Source organism: Cupressus sempervirens, chromosome 6, assembly GCF_028749045.1.
Source record: "Cupressus sempervirens isolate cs-2001-9-10 chromosome 6, ASM2874904v1, whole genome shotgun sequence".
NCBI lineage: Eukaryota > Viridiplantae > Streptophyta > Pinopsida > Cupressales > Cupressaceae > Cupressus > Cupressus sempervirens.
The window spans coordinates 368,525,089-368,541,023 of record NC_143123.1 but is presented as its reverse complement, the minus strand read 5'-3'; the positions used below and the strand labels follow the sequence as shown (position 1 = coordinate 368,541,023).

The 15,935-nt window shown below is 31.7% G+C and overlaps 1 pseudogene; it reads right to left on the bottom strand.

The window, feature by feature from the left end:
- Nucleotides 1-1,029: 1,029 nt before the first annotated feature.
- Nucleotides 1,030-12,141, bottom strand: LOC149552614 (beta-galactosidase 1-like; annotated as a pseudogene).
- Between the last annotated feature and the right edge of the window lie 3,794 nt (nucleotides 12,142-15,935).

Genomic DNA, 15,935 nt, shown 5'->3' with positions numbered 1-15,935 from the left:
CTCTTTCAATTTTTGGGGACAAGAGGATAAGTGGAGCTATGAGTTGCTTTGGAAATGGGAGAGAAGTAGGCCTTGTTTGGTGTCACTAGGAGTATTGGATCTTGGGTATGATCCAAAAGAGTTGATATTGAAACTTAGGGAGGATTTATAGATCCCAAAAGGGTATATTAATTAGGTTCTAGCTTCCCTAGTTGTTTGGGAAATATTGGAGAAAAAACTCAAATTAGTGACTAGGATAAAATGAACCACAATTGTTAAGATGAACCATGATAATCATATGATTCATGGGATAAAATGGGGTTGTAGTAGAAATCATCTCTCTTTGCAAAATTCATGTTTTAATTATTTGACTGGAAAAATTGCTCTTACCTGAAATTGCTAAGGAGTTGGCTTATTTCCGAATCTCCCATAAACAAAGGCTTCATTTGGGACATTTCAGCATTGGTGGTGAATTCAAGTCCAAGTTGCAAAAGCAAAGACATTTACATAAAAACTAAGCAACCTTGTCTAGCAAGAAAAGATATATAGAGATTTTTGACTAAAATTACAAATTGATGCTGAAAAAATTAAACCATAAGAATTGTTCTATAGAATAATAAAACAAATGACGATAGCATACATTTCTCATTTCTAGGCTATTTTGGTGCTCAGTGGAAGATTTTTGTACCAGCTAAATCATGTTGCATAGAATTATATGGAATATTTGATTATTTAATATAATGTACATGCATTATGCAATCATATGATTCAATATCTTACCTAGTTGTACAATAGACAAATGATAAGACAATTGACAATGATTTATGATTTAATAGGATGTAGAATATGCAAATGCCACAAAAGTCAAGATCGATCTCACAAAGTTTAAAAGGTGCTGCTTGATAGCTTGACTTGTTTTAGAGGTAGTCACAAAAGGATCAAATGCCCTAGAAAGAAATCCATTACTATAATATACCTAACACTTCCCTTAACAAAAATAATATATGCTACCAATTTATTCCAAATCCAAGCAATCAAATTCAAAATACCCTAAGCCAACAGGTTTCTAGTTGGTTGCAGCCAGGATTGAGGAATATGATACTTGAAAAACAAAAATTATTGTCTATCAACCACATATTCCTCTTAGTAGCTCTTTTTTTTTTTTTTTAAAGCTCTTAAATACAAATTTTACCACAAAAGTTGCACTATCATCCATAAATTGGCATCAAGTAGAAAGTTGAACACAAAAAATATAAGGAATCTCACCAGCGTTGAGATAGCTGGCCACAATTTTTAGCACATTTCTTTGGACGAAAAGTTCCTTGATAGTTGCATCCATCTGAGCAGACATCATTGACATGATAAGAAGGCCAGTACTGTCTAATATTCTGACCATTTACCCATGCTTGGCCTTTACCCATTGTGCTCAAATCCAATCCTATTGGATCTTCACTAGCTAGTGCATCAAATGTTTCCTATACAGTAATAATTTAAATTTTAATAAAAAATGTTAAACAAAGTACACAAATTGTAACTATGCAAACCTTTTCATGGTTCTCGTGGTTGCTGACACAATCATAGATTTAACATTGAACACCAAGAGCATACCTTGTACCATGTTAGTGGCTGTCTCTGAGGGACAACTACTTCTTTCATCCATTCAACAGAGGAATGCCCATCTATTGTATGGAGATCCATTGATTCACCTTTCAAACCAACCTGCATGCACAAAAAATTAGATATGCACATACATAGAAAAATATTACAAAATGAGCTGGAACTGTATTATCAATAATAATAAATCACAAGATTCCAAACAAGCATTTCTCCCATAAATCTATACCACACATTTGTAATCCATTCAATACCATTTACCCTTTTACATTTAAACTCCAAAAAAAATCCTTTATGTCAAAAACTAATGCTCATATTCTTGAATATTAAGGAAGAAACTTAAGTTGTTCTAGAATCTAAAGAGAAAAAAATTAAAAGACACCTAGGTCCATTGGTCACAGGTAAAATGTGTAGAGTCATCATGTTATTATAATTTGTGAAGACATATATAGAAAAAATATGGTGCTGTTGGGATGTTTGGAAAGAAAAATAATCAATTTCAATTCAAATTGAGATATATTAAGCAAAGTACAAATATCACCAGCTTAGCAGGAAGACACAAAATGACATATTTGATCCAAAATTGATCACTTCAACCGTGTTTTATTACTTATCAATTTGTGCTCTCGAAAAAATGTATCATATCTAAATAATTTAATCAATAATTAAAAATTTAAATGTATATAAACTATTCTTTTCTACTCCAAATTATAGTATCCTATTTAAGAAAACAAAATAAAAAATTTGCATTAACATGGTTCATACCTAGTAAGAACACTTTTGTATCGACAAGTCTCGTGTTCTCTCCTTAAAGCCACTAAGGGTAAGTGGACCAAGAATCCCTATATTTCAAGATTCAAAATGGGCTCCAATATTTTGTAACATAAAAAGATAAATCAAGAATTAGTATCTAATGTGGAAAAGCATCATACTATTATAGTGACAACCAATAATATTATATCTGATTTCATTTCACATAAACAACTAGTGACTAAATTCTTATATATGAAATTAGACATAAAACAAGATACTAGCATCACCACACCTACTATTTTCACTTCTGCATCTGCCAAATAAGACAAAAATATAGAAGCAACTACACATATGCGGTTTGAAACAAACCTGTAAACCAACTGTCATACTCAAGAGTGCAATTATGTTGGATCCAACCCTAAGCTTCACACTGGATGGATATCTCATTTTAGGGTTTTCCTTGCTTCCAAATTGAGAGCCTATCAAAAGCATAAATACAACATGAAAAGTCTTCCCAATTCTCAATTTCTATCTCTCAACATCCAAAAACCAAAAACAAAAACACAGACCAAACTAGCAATTATTAGTCCACTCTGATTGTCTGACTCAACAACACTAAATTAGAAAACACACTCTAAATTTAGGGATGTTGGATGATCTTATACCTGTAAATTCTCCATTGATTAAAACATGCAATGCATCATGTACTAAATCTATAGAAAGAACTGAAAGACCATCATTCTTCATAAAGGGCTCATCCTCACCAACTTTAACACTATACCATACATGATACAACAAATGTATTACTATGTGAAACTGCTAATTTGTGCCCAACAAAAGAAAACTCTTAGGCTTGAATTGATTCAAGATTCTAAGAGTTTAACAAACTAGATTCGCGTTCAACAAACAAAGTTACAAATTAACCATATGACTATTCATCAAGTAGTCTTCCTATCCACAATTCAACATTAAACATTTAGAATCTAGAGGAAGCATTAAATAATAGATCTACTTGGAAGAAAAAGGAAAATAATTGTTTATGATTTCCTTAAATATTCCTCTGTTATCAAGAGAACATGTTAATATTTAATGTAGTCAAAAACTTAAATTGTTAAAATAGAAGAGCATTCAGAGCTCAGATACAATCAATATAGATACCGTAAAACAAGTCAAATGTGAAGCGTAAATGAGAAGAAAGGAACAACAAGAAAAATATTTTCAAAAATGGAAAAGACAAGAATGCAAGACACTAAATTAAGTTATTCCACAAAAAGCATAAGTATGCAAGCGATCAACTAAAGTTATCTTGTGATCTATGGATTAGAACGGAATTAATTTTCTAACCTTTCTAAGATACAGTTACAAATCTCAACAATGTGAAAATCAGAACCAACATAAAATAATCATTCTAATTAGTAAGAATGTTTGATAAAATATTCACCTCAGTAACCATTTAGAAAACTACAACATTAAACAAAGATGTGGAAAAGGTATATCTCACCTCATAGTGTACCACAACTAGTTGGTATTATCTCTTGTAGTGTTTATTTGCTCTAGCAAACCTATTGCAGTGAGAGAGCTATCTGCATTGGGGGTAACATATTCCTAGAATGATTCCCAAGCAAATCCCTTAACAGGTGTCATTTTCATTTGAGTTGTTTGGACAACAACCTATCATAGAGCATGTGAATTTATTAGTGCCATAAATTCTACAACTCATGTGCAACTGAAGTAATTCAAATACATTCTATCCATGTATAGAAGAAACATAATGCACTCTAGAAGAGAGCATATTTTAATAAATAAATTTTCACTGTGAAGATGAAAAAATGTAGAAAATTCTTCCACATTGCTCCATTCAGATAAGCATTGAGATTAAACAGTAACAAAATTTTCATAGGCAAGTGTGAACATTTCTTTTAAACAAGATACTGGCACCCCTCCACTTATTATATTATTGAGAGAGGTTCCAGTTTAACAAAGAAGCATGACATGAATCAATAAACAAAAAAGTACAGAGAAATCTTGCACATTGCTCCTTTTAGATAAGTATCAAGATTAAACAACAATAAGAGTATCAAGGATCATTCCAAAATATTCATACTTAACAATGAAACCCTCATCTTGTTAGAACTTGATCAAATAAGAACATGTAGATCGCAGTTCAAAAATAAAGGGCATAGATAGTCTTTATTTGTAAGCACGTTGGCATTTTAAAGAAATTAACTATCACCTTGGCAGTATTGAACACTGAGTTTCTATAGTCAAGGAGAATTCTAACAGACCAAGTAGGGATGTGATAGTGCCGATTGTTAGAAAAGATTGCTGCATCAGAGTTTGCATCAAAATTTGTAAGGAAAGCAACACAACTTCCACGCTCTGCAGAATACACATAAGATTGAAAAGACAATGTTGTTAGCTCATTGTATTTATAATAGCATTATCAACTTCTTAATTTTTTTTCCCTTTTTCAAATGAGACTTTAAAGTTTAATCTAAAAATAGTCTATAAAGTAGCAAACCAGTCAACACGCTCAACTTACTTGCTGATAAGTGCCAAGAGAGTTAACTTGAGGATCACCACTAACTAAAGCAACCTCACAAAGCTTTATAGCCTTGTGTAATTCCTTAAGATTTCCCCACTTTGGTTTCCTAAGAAGCCATGCAAAGAAAGGAAAAGAACAATAGTTCATGTTCTAATTCCTAAAGACTTTATAGTATTTTTGAGATAGAATAAAAATACCAAGCTCAAAACAATTTACATGTTTAAAAATACTAAAGATCCAACTGATTTAATTTGACCCTAAGGTAGCAAGGAACTTAAAGTGGGATATAAACCTCATCTTTTATAAAGATAAACAAATGTATTGCTCTTTAAGAATTTTATATAATTCAGAAAAAATTATCTGTTCCAGTTTGACACTGTTAACAAAGAAGAATATCAACAAAAGTCTTATCTCATGCCTGACAAAACATACCATATTCATCAATAGGTGCATCATAGTCATAACTAGTTGTAATGAAAGGCCCTCTTGCAGTACGACCAAAATTTGTTCCACCATGATACTGCAAAGAAGAGAAACTGAATTAATATAAAAAATGAGGCCATATAAGAATGGCATGTGCTAGGATAACCCATTTTCTTCAAGGTGAGCTCTACCATATAATAGTTCACAAATGATCCTCCTTTCTGAATAAAGCGAGCAACTGCAAAGGCCAGATCTTCAATAGGTCTATGAGAAGTAGTACCCCCAAATTCTGTAAACCTACAAAAATAGTAGACAGTGAACTTATAATTATAATGTTAATGGCATTCAGTGTACCCACTGGTTAAAACTTAAAAAAGAAAACACTTTACTATCATTTCTTAAAAAGCTAGAATTTGCAAGCCATCAAGAAGAACGATTGCCTAATTACTGCAAATAGCAATATATAAGCAATTTTCAAAATTCAACAGCATTGAGAAGAGGGAATGATCTGTACCAGCCACTCCATGCCTTAGTCCACATTGATGGTTTGTAGGGTTTTTTAGGTACGAAGTTGTCATAATAGAAACTGTTGCAAGTATTAATCTGTCAACAATATTCAACAAAAGGGTTGAAGCATTGAATACTCAGATTATCAACAAGAATTATTATAGGAACATAAAATAACATGTAGACACCTCAGAAACCCAAAAGCTTACATTACATTATTTACCACTTCTTCAATTGTTTGGATAAGTGTACATTACATTAAAATACAAAAACTTAAATGCTAGGAAATTGAACTGATGAAATGGATTTAGTGTAATTGCAATGACACAAGATAATTCCAAACTGACCATCATAATTGATAGAGGCATTAGAGTCCCCAAGCCTCAAAAAAAAAAAGGGTCATATGAAATAGAACTCACCATAGGATCTGGTGCATCATCCTATTTGCACATAACCCAGGGTACACCCATACCCAATCCCACAACCATTTGTGAAGCCTAGTTCATGTATGATGCCCTAGTAGGCCCAAACACCGCTTCATCAGGTTTGTATTCATTTTCTACCTATGAAGAGGATGACTTAGCAGGTCAAGGTATTCATTGATTCCATATAGATGTACACTTAAAACTCTTCTTGTTTCATTAATCTTTTGTAAGATCAATGGCCTTAAGATAGAAAAAATTGCCTTAACATAGATTCATGGTAACGTTGTAAGAAACACACACACGTGGGACATAATAATAGGTCCACCTTGAGACTCAAAGAGCCCTTCACTCTTCATTAAGTCCAGAACCTTTGATGTAAAACTTTGCATTGCCATCTGCAATACTCATCACTTATTCAATATGAGAAACTGGATCAAATATTATGTATTAAAATCCTATAAAGATACAAGGCATTTATAAGTCTTAAAAGTGTCATCATTTCATAGAGAAGCACCTTGAAAGGCTCGTTATCTGTCCTGAAGCTGATGACAAGGACAAACTTTAACCAAACTAGAAATACCCTGCAAATTGATCAAGAGCATTAATATCCACATTTAATAAACCATGTTGGGTATTTGAAAGAGGAGAACCTCGCATGTAATATAGATTAGTTATAGAAAATTATACCCAAAATTCCATTCAGCACAGAGATAAGGACCAATTTGAAGGCTGACATATAATCCTTCTCATTGCACTATCTTCATGAACTTTACCAGATCAAATCTCCCCTAAAAATAGTACTGCAAAAGCAATAAAGCAATACAGAGTTAAAAAATAACTTCAGTAGCTTTGGAACTTGCAACATACTGTGAATCTAAATGCAGCCTTATACAACTGAGTAATTTTAAGAAAAACCCATGACATTCATTGGAGAGAATCTAGATTTTACTTAATAGGACTATGAGAAATGATTTGCATGCTATGGACATTGAAATTCAATGTAAATAGGAGCTCTTCGTAAACACTACGATGAGAAATAACACATGCATTCAGTCTAGTGGAAAAGATGCCAACAAATGGAAAGCCCTCTATCAATTCTTATATTATATAGTAGGCGGAATGACTGGCTTCCGATATATGTGCCGAGAGTGCTCACTTGTGGATCCAATGAATAGATAAAAACATTGACAGAATAAACTGCAAATGCTCCTTGTTTATTACTATATTCTCTTCAACATATAATGATCATTTTGACTGGTTAATAGAATAAACAAACTATGCACAGTAGCTTTTTTAGATAATCATTGAGATAAATAGCTAACAGAAAAAAGGGAGCATTTTGTACATTTGTGAAAGCCAAATTTTTGGCAGCAAATAGAATGCAAACTACAATGTGAGCACACGGCAGAATAGATCAACACAGCTAGAAGAAACCACCTACTCAAAAGATAAGCAAGACATGGTGAACATAATGCTCTGCACAAACACACAACTACCAGAGTTAAAACCATTAAAATCTAATCCTCCATAGGCAAAACTAGACATAGAAAGTAAATCAAGATCCTTTACCTCTAACTGGTTTTCAAGGATCCATCCAAGCAGATGACAATTTTAACAGAGATTTTGGTATCCATTTTAAATCAAGGATTTGATAACTACCCACTAGCAATAATGGGGTTTCATCGGTTGATGACCTAGGAGAGCTAACATCCCTTCGCCGTAGTAGGGTTCGGATTCATTTTCAACACCAACCCTACTATCTATGAAAATTCATAGAAAACCCAAATGAACTCGCGCAAATGGAAATGAACCCATGCGAAAGACATAAAGTGGGAAATGTTTCTTTTGTTTTAGATGTATAAGCCCCGTGTTGGTCAAAATTTTGACCAACATGGGCATGGATTTAAAAAAAAACACATTTTTCTTTGTCTATTCCTACCAATTTGACTCCATCTTAATAGATGGTCGAAAATTTTGGTCTAAAAATGGCGTCAAATGTACTAGTGGAATAAAATGCACAATTACCCTTATCTTATGAGATATTCAATAATTCATTATTTTATTAATTTAGTAAATAAATTATTTTAAATTATTATTTTAATAATTAATGATTATTTTATTAATCAAAATCATTAAATAATAACATAATGAATAAATTTAAACTTAATGCAATATTATTTAATTAAACTTCATTTAATTAAATACAACTAATACTTATGAATGAAACCATATTAATATATCATTAATTAATAATTAATAATAATTAACAAAACTATTAATAAAATTATTAAGAACTAATTAAAATTAACTATATTTAAAAATTCATTAATAAATTTAATTAATAATTAATAAAACTTTAGTAATAACATTATTAATAAAATAATAATTAATTAAAAAATATATATATAAAACAACCCTACAATTTATTAAATAAAGTCCACATGCTTACTTGCTACTATGGTAGCCATGCTGCCATGACAACATATGTACCTACTATTCATGATAGTAGGCTTGTCGTGTGACCTTTAATGGCCATCGATAGTCCTATGCTGCCATGGCGGGGAGATTGGTGGGAGGTGGGGGTTTGATGGCACTGCCTCCCCACCAATAATTTCTTTTTAAAAATAAATTTTAATAATAGTCCTACCCCCCCTTAACAAATTTTGTATTATATATATATATATATATATATATATATATATATATATATATATATATATATATATATATATATATATATATATATATATATATATATATATATATATATATATATATATATATAAGATACTCTGATAGAGGAAATTACAACAACCTAGCCAAATTTTATTCTAAAAATTTCCATTTCTTTCAAAATTCTTCCCAGTTTAATTTGCAACTTTGAATCTACAAAACGAGGGTTTTACTAATATTTTAATCCTCCCATATACAAAAGAAATCAACATGCATACCAATAATTTCAAAATGAAATATTGAAATATTTGTCACAATGAAATTCAGATAAACAATTCACAATCACAATGAAGGCAAGAATATTAAATTACATAATTTAATTGGGTGATCAAAACACAAGGATCTACCTAGTTCTGATGCTAACTTGCAAACACCCAAAGATTGTGAGAGAAATCTCTTCTCTCAAAATCTTCTCTCTGAAAATTCCCTTCTCCAAAATTTTCGGTCCTCAAAAACTTTGGTTCTTGGAGAACGAACAATCAATTGTTGATAAGGAGTTCTCCCCTAAATTCGGGGCACTAATTGTGCGATCACCCAAGGGAACTCCTTGATCATGACCCTTTAACTCTTTATTATCTTTTCTTTTATGTTTTCATGCACGCTTTTTGCAATATAAAATATCTTTATTAAATTTACATGCTTTCTCTTTTCAATTAATTTATTATATTTTAATCTCATGCATAAAATTTATACAATTTAATTAAAATAAACTTTATTTTAATAATTTCTTACTTTCTCTTATTAAGTTTGAAAGCATTTTTAATATAATATTTATTAACTTAAGTAATAATAATATTTAGCATTTATTTAAAAATTATTTCCTAAATATTTTATTATTAAATTAAATAAATATTATTATTACGCTCTCAAATTAGACTATAATTTTCTCTTTAAATTTAATTATTTAATTTAATTAATTTCTCAATTAATTAATATAATTTAATATTAAAATTATCTTAATAATTTTCCATTGAATTAAACCATTAATTAATCTTTTAATTTGACTTAATTAACAAAAAATTACCAAAGACTTACAAGACGAAATATGAAAACCCATCATAAAGTACCACATACAAGATCAAACTCAAGAGTTATAATCACGAATTTATGTCATACAATGAATGTGGAAGGGTAAACATCATAGATACTTGTCCTAATCTTCTAGGACAAATGGTTTAAAGGTTAGGATTTGGACTCAAGAATTTATCTCTCCTCTCTTACCATTGAGATATTGTGATATGGTACGCTAGTCGATACCTGGTACTTGCAATCTATATAAAATCCATGCATGTACAAACACATATATACTAAGCTAAACATGAAATGGTAGGAAGTGGTGCATCATGTAGATCCCGACTAGCAGGTTGCTACGACTCCCTTCCTTAACCACATTAGAAACATCATACATAAAGTAAACATACATGCACACCATACACATGCAGTATGGGGTAAGTATCCATAGAAAACACGTATAAATAATCCATATAACTAATATCATCAAATAACTAAAATCACTATAAATAATCATCATCAAGGTATAATCATGCATACATGAAGTATCTAGTACCAAGTAGTCTCATTATATAATCAAATGAGTATGAAACAATATTTGATAATCTGAAAGATAATGCTACTAATCATCAAGCATAAATTGGCCTAAAAGAGTTCGACAATAATAACAACATGTAAACTAGCGGTAGGCACTACACACCTTGCATGGTCATACCATTATTTTTGGATGCTGTGTATGTACTTTTTGGGATGTTGTTGGCTGCCTCAAAATGGAGGCTAGGATTCTACAACTATAACTATGTATGTTTTTCTGCCATTTTCTTATTCTAATCAATGCACATAGTTGTATCATTGAGCTGGGTCTCTCTAAATACTCTCCATGGCAGTGACACAAGGTGGCTGTGCTGATTGTCATGCTACCAAAACATTCTTGTGGACTTCTTGCAAATCGACGACCCATATCCTGATCAAAGTTATTGCTTCACCAATTTGTAGTTATTGTAGTTTGGCTGGGAGATATTACTACATACTTGCAATGTCTTTCAAACCACTTTTAAATAGAATCGAGCAACCATACATGATTGAAGGACTATGCATTGGAAATGTATGCTACACTAAGAACAAAGGCTACCGAAACTATTGTTTAGTATAAGGTTTTCTTTGTTCTGCCATCTATTTCTTGCCCCTTCATTTTTCATTATTTAGTAATAGGGATTGGCCATAGTTTTCTTAGTTTTTCTTGGAATGTTTTATGATAATTATTTAGTTTATTCTTAATGATTATAATAGTACATATCTTTCAGCCTTTACTCATTATTCTGTAGTTTGAAGTGAAAGAAAAGTGTCAGTATAGATTTGTATTTGTATAAAGATGATGTAATATTTGATTTAATATAAAATAGAAGAATGATCATTAAGAAACATCAAATACAGGTTCAAAATATTCTTGCTGCACTTTGTGCATTCCAACAAATCTTATTCATCTCTCCCCCCAAAATTCAGCCCAATCCATGTAAAACCAACACAAATTTCATTGGTCGAGGTCACCAGTTTGATCCACAACATGCCAAAACTAAAAATCCAAACACCTCTTTCCAGATCCATGTATAATTCATGCCAATTTTTTCCTACCAGTTATTCAATCCACAGAGGAGGGCCAAACCACAAATAAGTTTCTATGAAATTCACACAAACCAAAAGCAATCCATCAAAAAGTTGTGACCTAAACAACATGGCAGAATTTCATTGTCCATTATGCCTCACTAATAATCCTTAGTTGACCATTCTTTAGCCACAGTTCTAGCACAACTAGAGATAAAAAATTCCACCATTTTCTCTATTGGGAAACCTCAGTAGGGTATATGCATCGAGTTGTGGTGCCAAAAAGGTGACAAGTTTTTTTTTTTTTTTTTTCCATTTTTGAATAGTGTGTATGTGCTATAGTGCATACGCACTATAGCATGTACGTGCTTTAAAAAAAGAATTTTTTTATAAATGGGCTTCATATCCACAACCCATTTATTTTATCTCTATTTTTAACCTTCCTCCAACAACAACGTGTACGCAAATTGGAGAAAACAAAGCTTTTCACCACCTACCTTGCCAATATGCCTCCTCATTGGTGAAATTCAAGATCACGAGCCTGCCCATGCCGTATGTGATCTAAATTTCATTTTGCATTGTTTGATATGTTTTTTATATTATTTTGTAGGTTTTTTATATTGTTTTGTACGGTTTTTACAATTTTTCTTTAGATTTGTTTATTTATTTAGATTTCAATTGACTTTTTTATCAAGAAATGTCGATAATCAACTGGAAAATCCCCAAGAAGCTCAAAACCCTCAAGAAAATCAAAACCAAAACCCTCCCCAAGAAGAACAACAAATTTTGCAACTTGAACCAATTGCAAGACCTCTGCTTGACACACAAGAAAATATAATAAATGAAATAGAAAGAGGCAAAATTGAATAAGAAGGACTCATTGGTCGGTTGAAAGAATATGGACAAACTAATCCAATGAGGGCTCAATTGGCATCATCCCTCAAATCCATTAAGACCCAGATAGTCTTAGTTAGTGGTCAGTTAGATGTTTGGCAGGTTAAGAGGGATGAACAAAAAATATTTTATGCAAATAAATTGTCATATCAAGATGTTAAAAAAAAAAGAAATACCAAAAGGTACAATATGTGCATTATTTAGAAAACCTAGTGAGAAAAATACTGTTAGAGAGGTAAACGGTTTCCCATCCATTGGTGCATACACGATGCTATTAGAAATAATTTTTGGGATAGATGGTGGATGGTTTTTGATGCCTCTCCTTACAACAATCGTGAGGTCCCCATGTATTTTTTAAAGAAATTGTATTGTGAGTTTGTCCTTGGGGAGATCCCCAATTATTTTGATATATTAGACTCCCAGGGTAGAGGTGGGGGGTCATCATTTGAGAGGCTGGGAGCATGTCATGACCCTAATGTAGTTAGGGCACCTGTGGTCAAGCCATAGGGCAAGCATGTGACTATTCCTTCAGTTGTGAAGGAACATGTAGAGGCCAACACTCTAGGGACCATTAATTCTTTGACGCATACCCTCATCCATTGCATGAGCCCATTAGTTGAGGGGGAGCCTTCTGCGCATCGTGGTCACATGTACACATCATGTAGATCCTTATGCACATTTGGCACTCTTGGTTGAGATGGTGCAAATGATGGGCTCATCACTGATTAGTTCCTAAATGACACATTTGGCATTGACACATAGGTAAATTACAATTATAATTTACTAATTTGATCACATTTCATATGTATAGTGAATGATTAATTAATTAGCATCTATTGACATTGTTCAAAATTCAAGGTCAGAGAGTTGGCAGGTCTAGCAGCGATCCCCTAGCCCCATTTTTTGTCCCGTCCACAAGTCTAGAGGTATGTATTGATTTAATCATTTAAATTAATACATATATTTATTAAGTAATCATATTAAGGATTGACAAAAAAAATTATGCATGTGCATCAATTCTCTACAAGACTGTCAACATTTACTATGAACTCGGAGCATAGACATCATATGAGCTACATAGAGGTACATTTGTTTCATGTTAATTTAATTCATTTGATTATATTTGTTTCATGTTTCATGTTACATGTAATGTGTATTGTCTGACATGCAGCTCATGACATCAGACACTCCTCCTCATCTTCGACAGTCCATCGATCGTGGAGTGGCCACAGCTATGGCTAGCTCACAACCATTGACTTAGATATGAAAGAATTTTCTTGGTTTTAGTTGTTATTTATAATAGTTAGTATCAAAATTTCTAATTTTATTTATAAGTGATTAGATTGATTGAATTTTTGTAGGGTCTTGTTATGCCTGATCATCCATGAGCCTTCGATATGGACTTGCAGAGTGATTATTTGATGGCGATAAGAAAATAATTAATTTTGTGTGTACATATATTTGATTTCAACATATAATAATTATTGATTCATATCTACTTTGTTTGTATCAGCTCGAGTTAGAGAATAACCTCAACAAGAGGATGAGCGAGCATGTCAGGAGGACCCCATCATCTCCACTGTCTCCCTCCACACGATGACAGAAGATGTCAAGAGATTTTTTTCCTTTCCCTCGTGGGAAGGAAAAGATATAGTTGATAGACATGCATATATATAGGCATCAATGGACATATTTGATATACATTTGATGTATATATGACATTTTATATTTGATGTATGACATTTATTTGATGCATGACATTATTTGACTTATGACATTATTGGTTAATATATGATATGTTTATTCATGTATTATATTATTGGTTATAATAATATATTATGTGTTTTTTAATATACATGACATTATTGGTTATCATTTTATATTATATGTTTGTTCATGTATGACATTAAATTAGATATGTTCGTGTATGACATTAAATTAAATATGTGTACGTATGACATTAAATTATATATATTCATGTATGACACTAAATTCAATACCTAATTAGTTCAAAACTTTGATAGAATATTGATTAACAATAAACTTTATCACTGTTTAAGCATAAATTAATCATTTCCAATATGTGATCATCATATGATTTATGATCTTGTTCATGTTTAAAGTTTTCCTTCTCTATCATTTGTTTATCAAGTTTAATTCAATACCTAATTAGTTTGAATTTTTGATACAATATTGATTAGCAATAAAATTTATCAGTCAAGATCGATCTCACAAAGTTTAAGAGGCCTTGCTTGATAGCTTGACTTGTTTCCGGGGTAGTCACAAAAGGATCAAATGCCCTAGAAAGAAATCCATTATTGTAATATACCTAACACTTCCCTTAACAAAAATAATATCTACTGTTAGTTTATTCCAAATCGAAGCAATCAAATTCAAAATACACTGAGCATTAGATAAAACAGATGATAATATAATGTAGGGCCCAATAATCACAGTAACAATGTAAGATTTATAATGGTATTACCTACAAATCAACATTGCACCAATCCTACCCTTTATAGTATTAACCTAATGCACAAAGTGATATTATAACTATGCTCCTACCCTCTATTTCACCCACATATTTTATGTAATGAGTTTTTTGTGAGGATTAGTGGTATGGAAAATACCTTGGGAGGGATCACTAGATCGCAAGAGTTGTGTTATCTTCTGTTATCCAAGGTCAAATTCTTCAACTACACCAGCTTTTATTTCATACAAACAATAATCAACCATGCAGGTGTCCTAGATTAATGTGTAGATTAGATTCATTTTAGTACAATGCAATGGTCATAAATGATTCTTTCTATGTAAATTTTTTTAAAATTTAATTATTCAGGTTAATCTTAAATATTATCAAATTAATATATTGTATTACCAAAATATAACAAATTATTGCACAAACATGCATTGAGTCAACTCTGAAATTGCTATGAGAGAAGATTGTTAATCAACAATTTAAATATTTAAAAAAGTTAGAATTGGACTATGTAAGATTTTCGTTGCATGTCATAGAAAGGACTCAAGATGGGGGATGATGCAGAGTATACACAAGGAAGCACCAAACAAATCAACCTACTACCCAAATTATCCTAACTCCAGAAGGACTAAAAAAGGGTTATGACTCACTTCCAAATGAATATAGCATAAATAATACAACTTTCCAACAGGTTACAAATGCCACTCACCCAAGGGAGACACGAATCCGACTTCCCCTTATTGGATCAACAATGAACTTCTTCCCACAAGGTAACAAAGTGGGTTTTGATGTTCCAAGACCTCCCAACACTAAAAGTGGTTTGGGGAAACTTCAATACAACCAAAATAAGGTAAAACACTGATTGGAACCCTTGTTAACAACCTACAATGCAAATTTCTATAATAGACCTAGTAGGCTATTAGGTCTCTTATCACTGTTTTCCACCAATAACACAAAACTATTTCAAAGA